This window comes from Vulpes lagopus, chromosome 3, assembly GCF_018345385.1.
Source record: "Vulpes lagopus strain Blue_001 chromosome 3, ASM1834538v1, whole genome shotgun sequence".
NCBI lineage: Eukaryota > Metazoa > Chordata > Mammalia > Carnivora > Canidae > Vulpes > Vulpes lagopus.
This window is the reverse complement of record NC_054826.1, coordinates 84189083-84209623: the sequence shown is the minus strand read 5'-3', so window position 1 is coordinate 84209623 and position 20541 is coordinate 84189083.

Below are 20541 nucleotides of genomic sequence, written 5' to 3'. Positions count from 1 at the left end.
TAAGATTGAGTGGTTTATTGATTGATTTGACAGAGAGAGAGAAAGCGGGTGAGCAAGCACAAGCAGGGGGACAGGCAGAGGGAAAAGGAGAAGCATTTGGGGCTCCATCTCAGGACCCAGGGATCATGAACTGAGAGGAAAGCAGATGCTTAACCGACTAAACCACCCAGGTACCCCAACATGAAGGTTTTTAAATTGTCTTTTTGCCTGAGAAAAGACAGTTCTTGAAAATTATTTGGCATCTGCCAAATTCAGACCACCCCACAACAGATACAAAAAGCATAAATCTTCTTTTTCTTTGTAAAATAATTTCTTCTCTCCACTAAATTGTGACAATATTTGCCCAGTTTTGTCTATAGTGAAATAATGATGCCTCTGTCTTCAATCCTTTTCTTGTCACATTTATCCTACCTCAACTAGGTTATCTACTTGAACTGCTTTCTCTGCTGAATCTCTCCCTCAAAGAGGAATGTACATTCTGTTTCTCATTCTTTACCTCCTTTTCACTTTTATCCCTTTCAGCCTGGCCTTCTGGCTTCACCATTGACTTCAAATCACCAAGGTGATTTCTCAGTCCCCTTATCCCTTGATTTCTCTACAGCAAAGGTTGATAGGACTGATTCTCAACCTTTGTTGTAAAACTCATATTTAAGCGGCACCTGGGTTTTCAGTCAATGGAGCTTCCAATTCTTGATTTTGGCTAGGGTCATGGTCTCAGGATCATGAGATCGAGCCCTGAGTCAGGCTTTGTGCTGAGTGCAGAGTCTGCTTGTCTCTTGCCCTCTGCTCCTCCCCCTGCTCTCTCTCTCTCTTTCTCTCTAATAAATAGACAACTAAAATCTTTAAAAATAAATAAAAATTGAGGCCATATTTAAAATATTATAGAAAAACCTCAAACTTAAAATACTGAATATTTGCAATGGAATCTCTTTTGAATCTCACCATTGGTGCATTTGGTAAATATTTAGTGAGTGCCAGCTCTGCACCAAATACCATTTTTTAGGCATTGGAGATCTAGCAGTGAAAAAGAGATGCAGTGCTCCAGTCCTGGGACACTTACATTCTAATGGTGTGAGACAGATGATACATAAATGAAATAAATAATTTCAGATTGTGCTAAGTGCAATAAAGGAAATAGAGGGTACTATAATAAGATGTAACCAACTTAGAGTAGAAAGGTAAGGGGAAGATAACTTGGGTGCCTGGGTGGCTCAGTTGGTTGAGTGTCTACCTTTGGCTGGGGTCATGATCTCAGGGTCCTGGGATTGAGTCCTGCATTGGGCTCCCTGCTCAGTGAGAAGTCTGCTTCTCCTCCCCCCTCTATAATCTCTCTCTCAACTAAATAAATAAAATCTTAAAAAAAAAAAAAAACGGGAGGAAGACAACTTTCATGATGGTACTTGAACTGATAGCCGCAAGATAAGGATCCAGCAATGTTAAAACAACATCTGAGGGGCCCCTGGATGCCTCAGTCAGTTGAACTCCAGACTCAATTTCCACTCAGGTCATGATCTCATGGGCTGTGGGACTGAGACTTGCAGGGACTGAGACTTGCATTGGCTTTCTCGCTGAACAGCGATGCTGCTTAAAGATTCTCTCCCTCTGCCCCTCTCCCCACTGGAGCATGTGCACTCAGGTTCCTTCTCTTTCTCTCTCAAATAAATAAATAAATATTTTTTAAAAATAGAAAAAGAGCATTACAGGCCTAAGGAAAATATGAAGGAAGAGCAAATATGAAGATTCCTAAGTAGGAAATACTGACTTAACAGTTTTTTTTTTTTTTTAATTTTTTTTTTTTTTTTTTTTTTTTTATGATAGTCACAGAGAGAGAGAGAGAGAGGCAGAGACACAGGCAGAGGGAGAAGCAGGCTCCATGCACCGGGAGCCCGACGTGGGATTCGATCCCGGGTCTCCAGGATCGCGCCCTGGGCCAAAGGCAGGCGCCAAACCGCTGCGCCACCCAGGGATCCCGACTTAACAGTTTTTAAAGACCTTTCTAGTTGCAAGTTAACACGGATGGGATGCAGGGTAGAGGGAGAGTTAAGAGGGAAGACAGTGAACAGACAGGTCACTTATGAACTATTACAGTCATTTCATCTAGAGCACACACACAAAAATAATGGCTTAGGGATGCTTGGATGGCTCAGTATGTAGAGCATGTGACTCTCAATCTTAGGATCATGTGTTCAAAAAAAAATTAAAAAGTAAAAATTAAAAAAACTTAAAAAAATTAAAAAGGGGGGATCCCTGGGTGGCTCAGCGGTTTAGAGCCTGCCTTTGGCCCAGGGCATGATCCCGGAGTCCCAGGATAGAGTCCCATGTTGGGCTCCCTACATGGAGCCTGCTTCTCCCTCTGTCTGTGTCTCTGCCTCTCTATCTGTGTGTCTCTTGTGAATAAATAAAATCTAAAAAAAAAAAAAAAGGATCATGAGTTCAAGGCACAAGATGGAATCTTTTTTTTTTTTTTTTTTTAAAGAAAATGGTGGTTAAGCCAGAAAGGTAGGTGCAAACTTGAAGACTGGGGGTTTGCCTGCTGAGAAGTCAAGAAAGATGAAGAGAGAGAACTACTCATTAGATTTTGCAAGATAAACGTCAGTGTCCCCTTGACAAGAGCAGTTTTGATAGTCTTGGAATCAGAAGACAGACTGGCATGAGTTGAAGTGGAAAAGAAGTTGAAGGAACAAAGCTAAATGACTCTTCAGGGATCCCTGGGTGGCGCAGTGGTTTGGCGCCTGCCTTTGGCCCAGGGCGCGATCCTGGAGACCCGGGATCGAATCCCACATCGGGCTCCCGGTGCATGGAGCCTGCTTCTCCCTCCACCTCTGTCTCTGCCTCTCTCTCTCTCTCTCTCTGTGACTATCATAAATAAATAAAAAAAAAAATTAAAAAAAATGACTCTTCAAAGAACAGATCTGCCATATTTTATGAACATTTTTTTTTAGTCACTATCTTATTGGATGTCTCTCCTCCATTACACTGTAACAGTTCACTCCTGGAAACCAGATACCCCAATTCTAGTGGTTCTTTCTTCCTTTTCTTCCTCTCTTCCTTCTCCTCCTTCTACTCCTTCCTCTCTTCCTTCTTCCCCTCCCCCTTCCCCTTCTTTTTCCTCTTTTTTGGGGCACCGGAGTGGCTCAGTGGTTGAGTGTCTGCCTTTGGCTCAGGTCATCATTCCGGGGCCCTAGGGTCGAGTTCCACATCAGGCTCCATGCAGGGAGCCTGCTTTTCCCTATGCCTATGTCTCTGCCTCTCTCTCTGTGTCTCTCATGAATAAAAAAATAAAAATTTTAAAAATTTGCCCATAATTTCCAGGCATTAATCAATCCCTTCAGGCCTATTAATAGGCCCCAAAGGAGTCCATGGATCCCAGATTAATAACACCATTCTTTTCAATTACCTGGTCTCTTCTTCCTTCCTGAGTTCCTTACTCCTTTGATTGCTCCCTTCCTGGTTATCTGTCTTGGCCTGTTCTTCTGCTGCTGCATACTTTCTCAGTGTCTGCATACAATTTCTTGGTTTTTGTTATTGGGACCATGACAACTATGTTAGTACAGAAGCCATTTGGAGTTGTGGGGTAACTTGAAAGAAGATCAAGTTCAGGTAAGTCCACTTAATTTCAGGAGATTTATTTGATTTTATTAGTGTCTAATCAGACACTATGAAAGTTGAGGCTATGAATAATTGTTCATAGGCACATTCTGAGAAATATTTAAGAAAACAAAATCAGGGGCACCTGGGTGTCTCAGTTGGTTAAGTGTCTGCCTTCTGCTAAGGTCATAATCCCGGAGTCCTAGGAATGAACCCTGCATCCCACTCCTTGCCAGTGGGGTGTCTACTTCTCCTTCTCCCTCTGCTCCTCCCCTCAGTCATGCTCTCTCTCTTTCTCGCAAACAAATAAAAATAAATAAAATCTAAAACAAAACAAAACAAAATCAGCCTGACTGGCTCAGTCAGTGAAGTGTGTAAATTTTGATCTTGGGAGTTTGAGCCCCCTGTTGGGTGTAGATATTACTTAAAAATGAAATCTTTAAAAAAATAGATATTTTTTGCAAATATCTTCAAGATACTTGCAAATGACATATCAGGTAATGGGCTAGTATCCAAAATCTAAAAAAGAACTTTCAAACCCAACACCCAAAGAACAAATAATCCAATCAAGCAATGGGCAGAAAGGATGCCTGGGTGGCTCAGCAGTTGAGCATCTGCCTTTGGCTCAGGTCGTGGCCCCACCGTTCCAGGATCGAATCCCACATCAGGCTCCCTGCATGGAGCCTGCTTCTCCCTGTGTCTCTGCCTCTCTCTCTCTCTCTCTCTCTCTCTCTCTCCCTCTCTCTCTCTCTGTATCTCTCATGAATAAAGAAATAAAACCTTAAAAAAAAGAAACGGGCAGAAGACATGAACAGATATTTCTCCAAAGAAGACATACAAATGGCCAACAGACACATGAAAAAATGCTCCACATCATTTGGCATCAGGGAAATACAAATCAAAACCACAATGAGATACCACCTCACACCAGTTATAATGGCTAAAATTAATAAGTCCGTAAATGACAGATGTTGGTGAGAATGCAAAAAAAAGGGAACCCTTGTACATTTTTGGTGGGAACGCAAGCTGGTGCAGCCACTCTGGAAAATAGTATGGATGTTCCTCAAAAAATTGAAAATAGAGCTACCCTATGACACAACAATTGCACTAGTGGGTATTTACCCCTAGGACACAAATGTAGTGATCTGAAGGGCCACCTGCACCCCAATGTTTAGAGCAGCAATGTCCACAACAGCCAAACTATGGCAAGAGCCCAGATGACCACCGACAGATGAATGGATAAAGAAGATGTTGTTTATATATGCAATGCAATACTACTCAGCCATCAGAAAAAAACCGAAATCTTGCCATTGCAATGATGTGGATGGAACTAGAGGGTATTATGCTAAGTGAACTAAGTCAATCAGAGGAAGACGATTATATGATCTCACTCATATGTGGAAATTAAGGAACAAAACAGAGGATCATGGAGAGAGAGGAAAAAATAAAACAAGATGAAATCAAAGAGGGAGACAAATCATAAGAAGTTCTTAATTATAGGAAACAAACTAAGGATCACGGGAGGGGAGGTGGGAGGGGAGATGGGGTAACTGGGTGATAGGCATTAAGGAGGGCATGTGATGTAATGAATACTGGGTATTATATAAGACTCATGAATCACTGACCTTTACTCTGAAACATATACTGTATGTTAATTAATTGAATTTTAATTTAAAAATAAATTAAAAATAAATTAAATAGAAAACGAAAGCAAAAGAAAATTCTCTCATTGTAATTTTACAATCTTCTTCAGGGTTGGTCCTCCTCCTAGCCCCACTGCAAGGAAGAGTCAGTCTTCCATGGAGATGTTCCACAGTGGTAGGTGTTCTTCTTAAGAACTTTTGGCACCTTCTGACGTGGCAACTTTTCCCCTTAGCATACTGGTTGTGAAGATTAATTATATGTGTTGACTTAGGCTAGGTCATAACACCCAGATATTTGGTCAAACACTAGTATAGATGTTGCTATGAAGGCATGTTTTAGATGAGAATAACAGTTAAATCAGTAGTGTTCAATAAAGCAGATTGCCCTCCTTAGTATAGGTGGGCTTCATCCAATTAGTTGAAGATCTTAAGAGAAAAAGATTGACCTCCTGAGAAAAATAATTCTGCCCCTCCCCCCCAAAGCATCTGACCATGAAACACGGAGAAAACATTAGAGTTCTTTCCATAGGAAAAAGCAAGTAATGATTTCTGGGTAGGTAAATAACATCTGTCACAGAGTCAATACAATATCTTTTAAATTTCTCCAATTATACTATTTAAGACTATGATTTGTCTTATTTTAAGATTTTCTCAGTTCCTTAATTATTTGTTTCCTTTAAATGAAATTTTTTTGCTTTTGCTTCCTTTTTTTTTTTTTTCTTTTAACCCTGGTCTTTCTGTGTTATACTGCAGATGCTCTATAAATGTGAAAGTTTCTGGTAGTCCAATTATACCACAAAATGAGGCAGTAGAAATTCTAAATTGGAGCTAGCAGGAGCTTGGCTTCTGTGGGCAAGACTGCCTGATGGTAAGTCTCACTGTCATGTGAGCAGGAAAGGAACAACCGTCATGCTCCAGGGAGGCTCCTAAATACCAAATAGAAGAGTGTACCTCTTTGACACCAATATCTTTGCCAGTTGCCCAAATTCTTCAAAGAAACTGACTTCTAGGGCAGCCCTGGTGGCGCAGCGGTTTGGCGCCGCCTGCAGCCCAGGGCGTGATCCTGGAGACCCTGGATCGAGTCCCACGTCAGGCTGTCTGTGTGGAGCCTGCTTCTCCCTCTGCCTGTGTTTCTGCCTCTCTCTTTCTCTGTGTGTCTCTCTCATGAATAAATAAATAAAATCTTAAAAAAAAGAAAAAAGAAAGAAACTGACTTCTAGCTCTCCAAAGAAGATGTCTTACTTTTTTGTTTAGGGATATATACCTGGCAACGATGATTTAGTTTCCCCACTGGGGTACAAGAAAGAAGTAGTGAGGGGAATGCATTCTTTTATTTACAGACCATCAATTAATTCCTGTTTTCATCCATATTTATCCCTTCAAACCTCTATGTTGACAAGCATAGCACTGTTCCAGTTAGTTTCCTATCACTGATCTAACAGATCACCACAATTTTAGTGGCTTAAAACAACAAATTTATTCTCATAGTTCTAAAGAAGTCCAACACTTCTCACTGGGCTATATCAAGGTGTTAGCGAGGCTGTGTTCCTATCTGGAGGCTCCAGCCAAAAATACATTCCTTGCCATCTCCTGTTTCTAGAGACCACCTGTATTCCAGGGCTCATGGTCCCCTTCCTCCACCGTCATGGTCAGAAATGGTGCATTAAGGGGCAGCCCAGGTGGCTCAGCGGTTTAGCGCCGCCTTTCGCTTGGGGCCTGATCCTGGAGACCCAGGATCGTGTTCCATGTGGGGCTCCCTGCATGGAGCCTGCTTCTCCCTCTGCCTGTGTCTCTGCCTCTCTCTCTCTCTCTCTCTCGAATAAATAAATGAAATCTTAAAAAGAAAAAAAAAGAAAAGAAATGGTGCGTTGAGTCCTTTCCATATCACATAACTCTGACCTCATTTCCATCTTCACATCCTCTCTGACTCTCCATCTGCTTCCCTCTTGCACTTGAAAAAGTCCTTGTAATTACATTTGTCCACCTGGGCAATTCAGGATCATCTTCCTATTTTAAGGTCATCTGATTAGCAATCTTAATTTCATCTGCAACCTCCACTCCCCTTTGCCATATAACATACCATGTTTACAGTTCTGAGGATGAAGACATGGACATCTTTGGTGGGGGCATTATTCTGCCTATACATCTTATTCTGCTGAGCCTATTGGATCCTATGTCAGCCCTAATCTTTTCTCTACATGTTTTTAACTATGGCTATCCACACTGCTTTCATTAATCAGTCATCTTCTTTCTGTATTCCAGAATTTTTTTTGAGATTTCTCATCCACTAGCAGAGCCCTTCCATTCTCAATGTTATTTTGATATTTTAGCCTTTTTATTCTCTCACTTTCCTTTTAGTATTCTCCCAAAGGGGAAAAAGAATCAACACTTATACTCAGTCTAGCATCTTGAAAAGGATGAATATTCTTTTTTTTTTTTAATTTTTATTTATTTATGATAGTCACACAGAGAAAGAGAGAGGCAGAGACATAGACAGAGGGAGAAGCGGGCTCCATGCCCCGGGAGCCCGACATGGGATTCGATCCCGGGTCTCCAGGATCGCGCCCTGGGCCAAAGGCAGGCGCCAAACCGCTGCACCACCCAGGGATCCCTCTTTTTTTTTCTAGAAGATTTATTTATTTTAGAGAAACAGAGAATGCAAGTGGGGGAGGGGCAGAGAGAGAGAGAGAGAGAGAGAGAGAGAGGGAGACAAGCACATTTCCTACTGAGCAGGGAGCCTGATGCAGGGCTCAATCCCAGGACCCTGAGATCATGACCTCTGCCAAAATCAAGAGTCGGATATTTGACTGAGCCACCCATGAAGAGGATGAATATTCTTCCTCTACCTTATTCTCACAGGGCTAGCAGAAAATTTGATCTTAGTCAGACTTGGGGCCACTTTACCAGCTTTTAGATTTAGGAGGTACCTGAGGTCATCTCATTTCTAGGCTTTGTAACACTATGGACAAGTTATTGTTAAAGCTAATAACAATAGCTTCAAAGTCTAGCACCTTTCTGCTTCCTTGTCATGGGGATGCTGCTATGAACATTTGTGCACAAGGTTTTGCATGGATATATTTTTTAAGATTTTATTTATTTATTTTAGAGATAGAGAGATGAGGAGGGGAGAGCAGAGGGAGAGGGACAAGTAGACTGTGCTGAGCACATAGCCTGACAGGGAGCTGAATCTCACAACCCTGGGTTCATAACTTAAGTCAAAATCAAGAGTCAGACACTTAACTGACTAAGCAATCCAGGTGTCCCTGGATATGTTTTTCATTTCTCTTGGGTTTATGGACTGAATGTTTGCGTCCTTGAAAAATTCATATGGAAGGGAGAGGGGATGTCCAGTCCATCCTCTAAAATCTTGCTCATCCCCTGGAACACTAGCAACAATTATGGGAACTCCTGGCTTTTGTTTTTTTTTTTTTTTTTTTTTAAATTTTTATTTATTTATGATAGTCACAGAGAGAGAGAGAGAGAGAGAGGCAGAGACATAGGCAGAGGGAGAAGCAGGCTCCATGCACCGGGAGCCCGATGTGGGATTCGATCCCGGGTCTCCAGGATCGCGCCCTGGGCCAAAGGCAAGCGCCAAACCACTGCGCCACCCAGGGATCCCAACTCCTGGCTTTTGTTCCCCTTCCAGAATCTCTCCTCTCTTTTCTTTTCTCTTTGCCCTTAAAGTCACTGTTCCGTTTTTCTGTGGCCCTCTTCCAGGATACCTAGCCTGACTCCCTCCACAGACTCAGGCTTCAGGAAAATTAATTCAGAAAAGGAAGTATCTTGCAAGAAGTTTCTTTTAGTTTGATAATCATAATACTTCCCTGAGCCAAGAAAGCACAAAATGGCCTGGCTACCTTTCTGGAATTAAGGATGGGAAAAAGAGAGGCAGAACAACACAAATATCTCAAAAAAAGTATTTTGCTTAGTAAAAATAGTTGGATATTATCAAATTCGATTACCAGAAAGTAAAGCAAATTATTTTATTTTATTTTATTTTATTTTATTTTATTTTATTCATGAGAGACACAGACAGAGAGAGAGAGGCAGAGACACAGGCAGAGGGAGAAGCAGGCTCACAGGGAGCCAGATGCGTGATTCCAGGAGCCCAATGCGGGACTCCATCCTGGATCCTGGGATCATGACCTCAGCCGAAGGCAGGCGCCCAACTGCTGAGCCACTCAGGTGTCCCAAAGCAAAGAATTTTAGTATGAAATTTGTTGGCAGGTACTATTGACGTTTCATCAGCTTATTTATTTCTCCATTTGATTAATGAAACCAACTGGTCTTTTTTCTTCATTGTGTGTTATACAGACATTAAAGTCTTTAAAAAAATTTAGAACTCTTGAATATAAGCTGTAAGTTATGGCCTAATTCTTTTTTTTTTTTTTAATTTTTATTGGTGTTCAATTTACCAACATACAGAAAAACAGCCAGTGCTCATCCCGTCAAGTGTCCACCTCAGTGCCCGTCACCCATTCCCCTCCAACACCCGCCCTCCTCCCCTTCCACCACCCCTAGTTCGTTTCCCCGAGTTAGGAGTCTTTATGTTCTGTCTCCCTTCCTGATATTTCCCAACATTTCTTTTCCCTTCCTTTATATTCCCTTTCACTATTATTCATATTCCCCAAATGAATGAGAACATACACTGTTTGTCCTTCTCCGATTGACTTATTTCACTCAGCATAATACCCTCCAGTTCCATCCACGTTGAAGCAAATGGTGGGTATTTGTCGTTTCTAATTGCTGAGTAATATTCCATTGTATACATAAACCACAGCTTCTTTATCCATTCATCTTTCGATGGACACCGAGGCTCCTTCCACAGTTTGGCTATTGTGTATGGCCTAATTCTTAAGCATAGTATTAAGTCTCATTATGTATTTCAGCATTTTGCTAATTAATTCCAATAATTTTATTGCTGTTATTGTGGTAATACATAATTATTTATAATATTTCATTATAACTCTATTTGCTATTAATAGTACGATGTGATATGGATCAATAACACTTCTCTATTGGTAAAAAAAAGTTTTTTGCTGGAACACCTGGGTGGCTCAGCGGTTAAGTATCTGCCTTCGGCCTGGGGTGTGATCCTGGAGTCCTGGGATCGAGTCCTGCATTGGGCTCCCTGCATGGAGCCAGCTTCTCCCTCTGCCTGTGTCTCGGCCTCTCTCTCTCTCTCTCTGTGACTCTCATGAATAAATAAATAAAATCTGTAAAAGAAATAAATCAGGGCAGCCCCAGTGGCTCAGTGGTTTAGCGCCGCCTTCGGCCTGGGGTGTGATCCTGGAGACCCGGGATCGAGTTCCACGTCGGGTTCCCTGCATGGAGCCTGCTTCTCCCTCTGCCTGTGTCTCTGCCTCTCTCTCTCTCTCTTTCTCTCTCTGTATCTGTCATGAATGAGTAAAATCTTAAAAAAAAGAAATAAATCAATAAAAGAAAAAAGAAAAAAAGTATTTTGCTAATACTTATAAGTATCTACATCTATATTCATATATCCTTATAATATATAGATAGTTTTGCCACACTCATAGACTGTGATTTAATCAATTTATGTTGATGGACATTTGTTACTTCTGTCTATTATACGTAATGCTGTAGTAAATATATTTTTATATAGATTTTGTACACCTAAGGGGTTATATCTTAAGTATATGTTCCCTACTCAAAATGTAAAACAAGGTCACCATATGACTCAGCAATTCCACTTCTAGGATTTACCTGTTACTGTTGGCTTGAACTGCCAACAAAATACCCTAAATCGAGTGACTTAGGGAAATAAACAAGTTTATTTTCCCAGTTCTGGAGGCTCAAGTCCAAGGTTAAGTTTCCAGCAAATTTGATTCCTGATGAGCACTTCTTTCCTGACTTGCAGATGGCTGTCTTCTCATTGTGTCCTCACATGACAGAGAGAGAGAGAAAACAGCTGTCTCTTGTCTAAGCTTCTTATAAGGACACCAATCCTGTTGGATCAGGTCCCCACCTTTATGACCTCTTTTAAACATAATTACTTCCACAGATGCCCTATCTCCAAATACAGAAATATTGGAGGTTGAGGCTTCAAAATATGAGTTTTGGGTGGAACTTGACCACTTAATCCATAACATTACCCAAAGGAAATGAAAAAAATACGTCTACACAAAAACTTATATGCAAATGTCCATAGCGACATTATTCATAATAGTTAAAAAGTACGAGCAACCAAAATGCCCATCAGCTGACACATGGATAAACAAAATGTGGTCTATCCATGCAATGGACCATTATTAAGACTAAAAAAGAAATGAAGTTGTGATACAACAAGGATTAACCTTCAAAACACCATGCTAAGTGAAAGAAGCCAGACACAAAACACCACATGTTGTATGATTCCACTTATATGAAGTGTCCAGGATAGGTGAATCTATAGAGACAGAAGATATATTAGTAGCTGCCTAGGGTGGGGGCTGGGAGGTGAAGTAGGGGGTATGGGGAATGAATGCTAATGTCAATAGGGTTTCTTTTAGAGGAAGCAAAAATGTTCCAACATTAGATTGTGGTGATGGTTACATAACTCCATGAATATAATAAAATCCACTGAATTGTATAGTTCAAAAGAATTGTATGGCATGTGAATCAATAAAGCAGTTTCAAAAAATATATATATTCCTGAAAGTGGAATGTCCAGGGATCAGTGCTGAACCCCTTCTTTATTTATACACTATCACTAGGTGAGGTCACTCAATCCAATGGTTTTATACATCATCTACATGTCAGTAACTCAAAGTTCAACTTCCAGCCTTGCTTGATCTTTCCTGGAAACTCTATCTTACCTTGTGCATGCAAATGTCTTCTTGACATCTCTTCTAGGATAGCTCATAGGCATCTCTAGTTGTTCCTTCCGTTTTCCTAAATCCAGTTTATGATACCACTATCTACTCAATTTATCTAAAATCTAGAGGTCAACCTTGATTCCTCTTTTCATTAACTCAACATGCCATCCATCAGTAACTCCTATCAACTCCACTTTCAAAATAATCCTAATTCAATCTCTTTATACTGTGTCCCCCACTCCCACCCTTGTTTTAAGTACCACTTAAAGTCTAGAGGGTATCGCCGTGGTAGACTTCATTAATCAAGTACAGCATCCCTTTGTAATGGACCCAGACAGCCTGCCTCACTACCCTCAACCCTAGGCTCTAAGCAGTCCCCACGTTTATTCAGAGTTGGCAGAGAACATGTAGCCTGCTTGGTGTTTCTGGCCTAAGGACACCTCAGGGGTGACAGGACCTGGGCAGAGGTCCTTCCTCTAAAAGAAATCTCATTCTACGATTGTGAATTTAAAGATTTAAAAACCAATTTTAATACTGTTTCACTAGTTTTAAGTACCACTTAAAACAAGGGTGGAACACTCTAACACTGCCTTCGTGGGTCTCCTTATATCCTCTCCTAGCCCTCTATAAATTCATCTTCTACTCAGATGCCAGGATAATCTTCTATAAATAAAAGTTAAATGTAGTTACCCTTCTTCTTGAAACACTCCATTGGCTTCCCACTTGCACTTTCGTTAAAAGCTTAAATCCTGAGGCATCTAGCTGGCTCCATCAGTAGAGCATGCAACTCTTGACTTCAGGGTTGGAAGTTCAAGTCCCATGTTGTGTGTAAAAGATCACTGAAAAATAAAATCTTAAAGGGGCACCTGAGTGGGTCAGTTGATTCAGTGACTGACTCTTGATTTCAGCTCAAGTCATGATCAGGGCCATGGACTGTGAGATTGAGGCCCATGTCAGGCTCTGCACTCAGCACAGTGTCTACTTGTCTCTCTCTCCCTCTGTTTCTCTCCCCATTTGTGTTCCTGCTCTCTCTCTCTCTCTCTCAAATAAATAAATAAATAAATAAATAAATAAATAAATAAATAAATAAAACCTTTAAAACATAAAATCTTAAGAAAAAAGCTAAAATCCTTATTGTGGTTTACAAAGCCCTACATAATCTGGCCCCTACATTCATTATCTTGTATGTATCAACAAAGCTCTTTCTCACCTGAAGATCTTCTGCTTTGATTGCTCTTCACCAGGATCAACGTATGGGTAATTTCTTGTCATTCAGAGTTCAGCTTAACTGCTACTTCCTCAGAGAAGTCTTACCTGAATACCTAATGTAAATAGCCAACTTTTTCTTTTTTTCTCTTTGGAGAGCGTGCACACACACAAGGAAGAGTACAAGTGGGGAGGAAGCATAGAAGGAGAGGGAGAATCTTTTTTTTTTTTTTTTTTAAGATTTTATTATTCATGAGAGACACACAGAGAGAGGCAGAGAGATACAGGCAAAGGGAGAAGCAGGTTCTCCACGGGGAGATTGATGCAAGACTCTATCCCAGGACCCTGGGATCATGACCTGAGCCAGAGGCAGTTGCTCAACCACTAAGCCACCCAGGTGCCCCAGGGAGAGAGAATTTTAAGCAGACTCCATGCCCAGCAGGAGCCTGACTGGGGGAGCGGGGTGGTTGGGGCTTGATCTCAGGACCCTGAGATCATGATCTGAGCCAAAATCAAGAGTCAGATTAACCGACTGAGCCACCTAGGCACCCCAATAAGTAGCCAACTTAAAAAAATTATCTTATTGATAATATTTCTTGTTTACTGGTGCTTTCATTATTTGTAAGATTTTCAATATTTGAATAGATAATACATTCACACATTAAAAGTCAAAAGTAATAAATGGTTTAATGCGAAAAGTCTCTCTTGCTTCTCCTATTTCACAGTTTCTGTCCATCAGTTCCATACTAGGAATAATTTATGTAAATTATTTTATTTCATTCTTTTTCACACAATGGCAATTTACTATAACAGTCTCTTAAGCCATCTTGTGCCTTCTTGCTTTTCTCTTCTTATAGCATGGAGATCAGCCTACCTTAAGAACAAAGGGAATTCACTGAAGGGACCACCAGGTTCAGGTTCAGGACATACCTAATAACAAGAACCAGAAAATAACAGTACTATTAGTCATTTGGTCAGAGTCGGCTGCTAGATGAGTGGACTCCCAAAAGTTTACTTCCACTGAAGAATCTCCCTGAAGGGGCACCTGGGGTGCCTTAGTCGGTTAAGCATCTGACTTTTGATCTCAGTTCAGATCTGGAATTCACAGTCAAGAGTTCAAGCCCTGCAGTGGGCTCCATGCTGGGTGTCCAGTCTACTTGAAAAGAAAAGAAAGGAAAAGAAAAAAGAAGAATCTCCCTGCAAGCAGAATTCAACTGGCCAAAATGAGGGCACACATTATCCTTGGCTGTAGCAGGAGGACCCAGCAACCTCTGGGACCCTTTGGCTTCTGTTTGGGAAGGCAGGACACAGAGGCTATATACAGCTGTGGAGCAGAGACAGGATTAGGCAGAATAGGGTGAAAGTGTCACCATGCCGTGTGCCCTCCGCTAGCACTTTTCCAGAAAAGCCTCCATTTCCGTGATCCTGTTTCCTACAACTAACAGAGGTTACTGTCTGTGCTCTGAAGGTTATAGCTGACAAACACACCTGTTTGTTGTTCTCCTTGGTTAAAGCCCTGAGTACAGGCTTTAAAGTAGAAATGTGCATAATGTCTATAGGTAGAGGAGAATGAAATAGGTGGGCTTAGGTTAAGTAAACGTATGGTGATGGGGGACGCCCGGGTGGCTCAGCGGTTAAACGTCTGCCTTTGGCTCAGGTCATGATCCTGTGATCCCAGGATCGAGTCCCTCATCAAGCTCCCTGCATGGAGCCTGCTTCTTCTCCCTCTGCCTGTGTCTCTGCCTCTCTCTCTGTGTCTCTCATGAATAAATAAAATCTTAAAAAAAAAAAAAGGTATGGTGGTAGGAGACAAGCCTGGAAGCGGATTATAGGGAGCTCTGACTGTGAAGCTAAAGTGTTTGTCCTAAGGGGCGTTGCGTGGCTTAGGTGGTTAAGCATCTGCCTTTGGCTTAGGTCATGATCTTGGGGGTCAGGCTCCCTGCTCAGTGGGGAGTCTGCTTCTCTCTCTCTCCCTTTGCCCCTCTTCTCCCACTTCCCTGCTTGTGCTTTCTGCTCTCTCTTGTGCTCTCTCAAATAAAAATCTTTTTGAAAAAATAAAGTGTCCTGTAAGGATATAATTTTTGAGCAGACATAAAATGAAAGCAAATGATTAGATTAATTTGGCAGTTGTGTGCAGCATGGGCTTTAAGAAGAGACGGGATTCCAAGAAAACAAGTTAGGTGACATGAATTGTCCATATATACTATGATGGTATTCTAAGCTGGGAAGAAATTATTGGTTTGTTTGTTTGTTGTAGTAGGCACTTTGCTAAATGATACTCCTGTTGGAGGCATGATAAAGCCCAGTAAATTGCAATAAATTCTTCCAACAACTTCCTCATTAAATTGATAGCTATATGGGACCCGTGGTCCCAACAAATTGAGAATTTCTTGATATTAATGACATTCTTTGTGGTGCTGAAATCCTATCTTGGTTTCCCCTTTACTATCCACAGTTATATTCTTTCTAAGCCTTATAATACTGCTTAAACGGTATACATTTAATATCTTTAGTGCTAAGTCATTTAGTCAATGCTTTCCTTTTTTATTCATTTTCAATCCAGAGCTTTACAAACTTTAATTGGCCAAGTTTAGGATTCAATAAACTCAAGAAACTTTTAAAAATCATGTGTTCATGGGGCGCCTGGGTAGCTCAGTCAATTAAGCATCTAACTCTTGATTTCAGCTCAGGTCATGATCTCAGGGTTATGAGATAGAGCCCTGTGTCAGCTCCCCACTCACTAGAGAGTCTGTTTCTCTCCCTCTCCATTTACCCCTCCCACAGCTCCTACTTTCTGTCTCTAAAATAAATAAATCTTTAAAAAAAACTATATGTTCACTTCTGTTATCAAACCACAAATGCATTTTCATAAAACTTATTAGAAAATCTTTTGGTTTGTCTTGGGGCACCTGGGTGGCTCAGTCTGCTGAGCATCTGCCTTGACTCAGGTCACTATCTCAGGGTCCTGGGATGGAGCCCTGCAATGGGCTCCCTGATCAGCGGGGAGTCTGCTTCTCCCTCTCCCTCTGCTGGTGCTTGCGTGTACTCTCTCTCATGCTCCCTCTCTTAAGTCTTTAAAAATAAGAAAATCTTTTAGTTTGTCTCTTGGAATTGCTTATTTGTTTCAAGGGACATATTATTATTGGTTTAAACAAACTGCTTCATTTTCAGTTTCCTTTACTTAGTTTTATATGTCCAATTCTTTATGGTTGACTTAATTTGTCGGCTTTTTTTTTTTTAATAATTTAAAAAATTTGTTTCTAAAGTAATCTCTACATTCAACATGGGGCTCAAACTCATGACCCCGAGATCAAGAGTCAATCTGTCAGCTTTAATAAATCATTTCTTTCTTGTAAAACATTGACATCTGTTAAAAAAAATAACTTATTACAATTAACTCTCTTTAAAGGTTTTACTTTCCAGGTGTTTAGTCATATTTTATAATTTCTGTTAAATGACTTTACAAAGTTTTGGTAAGATATACAAATCACTTTTGCAGCTCACTAATAAATCTCTCGTTATTCATTTAACCAATTCTCAGATCTTCAGATACAATGACTCTTGGTTTAGGCTCAGGTCATGATCTCAAGATCAGGGGATCGAGGCCCTTGTTGGTCTCTGCGCTCAGCATGGAGTCCACTTGGGATTCTCTCTCCATCCTCTCTCCCCAACTAAAATTAAAAAAAACAATAAAATCTTAAAAAAAAAAAAAAGAATGCACATAATACAGCAACTAGTGCTACAAAGGTTTCCCAGACATCTCCATGGAAAGATGCCCATTAATCAATGGTCATAAAACATTCTACACAATTAAGTTGAACTCATGGGTTAATATTGAAACTTACATTACTTACACTTACTAACATTAACATAACTTACATTACTAACACTATTGCTTATTACACTACTATATATTTTACTAGCTAGTATATAGTAAAAATAAGCTGTACTACTTGTTAAGGTCCAATATACTCAATCACATAAAATGTGAAGTTGCCTTACTGTAAGATTAATGAAATAACCAGAAGTCTGTAATAGCCAGCTGGAGGTGTGTGTGTGTATGTCTGTGTGTGCACGTGCACGGGGAGGGGGGGGGGCGGGGGTCGAGAAGCCGAATGCCAACTGCATTTTATCTGAATTCACATGATTGTGGGGTCCATTATGATGATTCATTTTCTGTATTGTAACCACCAAATATCAGCAACAGTTTTTGGTTTTTTAAAGATTTAATCTATTTATTATTTTTATTTATTTTTTAAAAGACTTTATTTATTCATGAGAGACACAGAGACAGAGAGAGGCAGAGACACAGGCAGATGGAGAAGCAGGCTCCTTCACATCAGCAGGTAGCCTGATGTGGTACTCGCACCAAACCGCTGAGCCACCCACAGATCCCCAGATTTTATCTATTTATTTGACTGAGCACACAAGCAGGGGGAGTGCATGCAGAAGCAGAGAGAGAAGCAGGCCTCCCATCCAGCAGGGAAGTCGATGTGGGGCTCAATCCCAGGAGCCTGGGATTACCACCTGAGCTGGAGGCAGACATCTAATCAACTGATCCACCCAGGCATCCCAACAAAGCTTGTTCTGACAGGGAAAATGCAAAGTAGGGAGTCAGGCAAGAGACATTTCAAAGGACAAATCTATAGGACTTGGGAGGACTGGAGAGATGGAGGAGATGGGGGTAAATAAAATCCACATTCCTGGATCACTTGAAGTATAAAGATTGTGACAGAAAATGCAGCAGTAAAGTGGTTTCATTTCATTGCCTGGATTGGTAAAGGGATAGGAATGGAAATATAGGTTGGTTTTAATTATGTTACTGGAAGGGGATGATGGAAAGATCAAGTGACTAGGCAGTTATAGGACTTGAATTTGAGGTCAGGCTTCAGATAAAAATGATAATCACGGACAAAACAGTAAGCAGTCTACGAATTCTTTCAGAAGCGAACAAAACGTTGAATAAGAATTTAAGAAAAAATTAAGAGGTAGAAACACATTAACACAAAAACTAACATTTGAAGTTTATGGTATCTTTTCACATTTGTTATTTTAATGGAACCCTTGAGGGGTGGGGGAGATTAGTTTCAAGTAGATTTATTCATTCATAAATATTTATTAAGTGCTTCTGGGAATACAAGGGTGAATAAGTAATAGTCCTTGCCCTTAATGGGTTTCCAATCCAATGGGAGAGGCAGACAAGTAAATAATTAGGGGCCCTGATTCTAGTACTAACAATGCGGTTTAATAATTGGCTATTTATTTACTAGTCTCCATCCCAGAAAAATCACAAAGGTAAGGAATAGTGTCTTTATCACTCTTGTTATCTCCAAAGCCTAGCAAAGAATCTAGCATATAGGCATCCAGGAAATAGTAACGAATAAATAATAATTTCATTGAAACATTGAACAATTACATGGTTTTCCTTCTGTATTGACAAACTGTGATGATAGCTCCAGTGAAAAATAATAACAAATCAAATGAAAATAGGTCTCAGCAATGATGAACACAATTTTATGGCAGAGCTTAATTAAACCGTGTGGTGAGTGTGAAACATTAGGAAACATGGTTAATTATGGTGGGTTGGAGATCAGATTTTGGAAAGCCTTATATGTTATGCCAAGGGATTTATACAGGTGGCTGTACTGAAGATTCAAAGAGAATGTAAGAGGGACACTCAGGTGGCTCAGTTAAGTGTCTTGCTCTTGGTTTCAGCTCAGATCATGACCTCACGGGGTGTGAAACTGAGCCCAGTGTTGGACTCTGCCCAAGCTGAGTGTGGAGTCTGTTTCAGATTCTCTCTCCCTCTCCCGCTCCATCTGCTTCTCCTTGTTCACATGGTATCTCTAACAGATAAAATCTGAAAAAACAAACAAACCTGGGGCACTGGGTGGCTAAATCAGTTAAGCATCTGCCTTCAGCTCAGGTCATGATCTCAGGGTCCTGGGATTGGGCCCTATGTTGGGGTTCCCTCTCTCGTTGCCCTCCCTCCCATTCCCTCCACCCCCCTCCCCACTCATGCTCTCTCTCGAATACATAATAAAATCCTTAAATAAATAATTCCTTCTTAAAAAAAAAAAAAGCAAATGTAAGACATGAGAATGATAATCAAAATTATGCTTTGGAAAGACCACTTTGGTTGGAGTGTATGGGATTACAATAGACGAGTGCTTTCCAAACTTTTAAACACATTTAAGTGTGCATATAGGAGGCCAGCTGTACAGAACAACGCGCTTAACTTTTTTTAAGGTCCCAGCTGTGCTCAGCAAATGCTTGAAGAAAACAAATCATTGGGTACCTAAGAAGTACTTCATATACGTACATTTCCTTCCCCTTTTCCTTTCTCTGAATACACTGATTTAAAAAAGAGCCAATGGATAGATTTTGAGGACATAAGGCAGGGGGCTGAACAGACCCCCAAGAGGCAGAAAGGGAGCGAATCAAGAACAAGAGGGCTTGCTTGGCAGAGGGCATGAGGACAAACAACTTTTCTCGAGATGGAAAGCAGACAATTTGAAGACAGACCTAAGAAATAGAGAGGAGGAAAATTTGCAGTTTCCATTAACTGGGAAGAGACTGGAAAAGAAGCAGGGGACATTAGATTGACAAATGTGCAATCTCCATCAGGATTAAACAATAAAATGGCTTAACTGAGGTCCTAACATATTAACTTGTGATGGTTGTTAACAGCATCTGGAAAGGCTCCCCAGCAGCTTTGAGCAAGGTGGGAGGAGCAAAGATGCAGGTGGTTGGAAGCATCCAGGATTGGCAACTGGCAGGATGAGAAGGGGCCTAAAGGAAGATGGAAAGTGATCTGAGAAAGCACTTGAAAGGCTTCCTGAAGTGAATAATTGTAGGGCACAGTTGAAGAAAGGAAGTTAGAAGATGAGTGGGGATGCCTGGGTGGCTCAGCAGTTGAACTTCTGCCTTCAGCTCAGGGCATGATCCCAGGGTCTGGGAATGAAGTCCCACATTGGGCTTCCTGTGAGAAACCTGCTTCTCCCTCTGCCTAAGTTTCTGTCTCCTCTCTCTCTCTGTGTGTCTCTCCTGAATAAGTAAAATCTTAAAAAAAGAAGTTAACAGAGTGGAATAGAGAAGAGCTAATGGATTTAAAATCTTGCTGAAAGCGATTCATGGCAACCTGATTTAGCCTTTATTCTTTTGGCTTTGGCAAAGAAAAATTTTGAACCTCCATAGACTAGAAAATGTGAAAATATTTTAAAATTTAAAACAGGTTTTCTATATGACAAAACCCAATTTACTTGTGTTCCAAGATATACCATTTTACA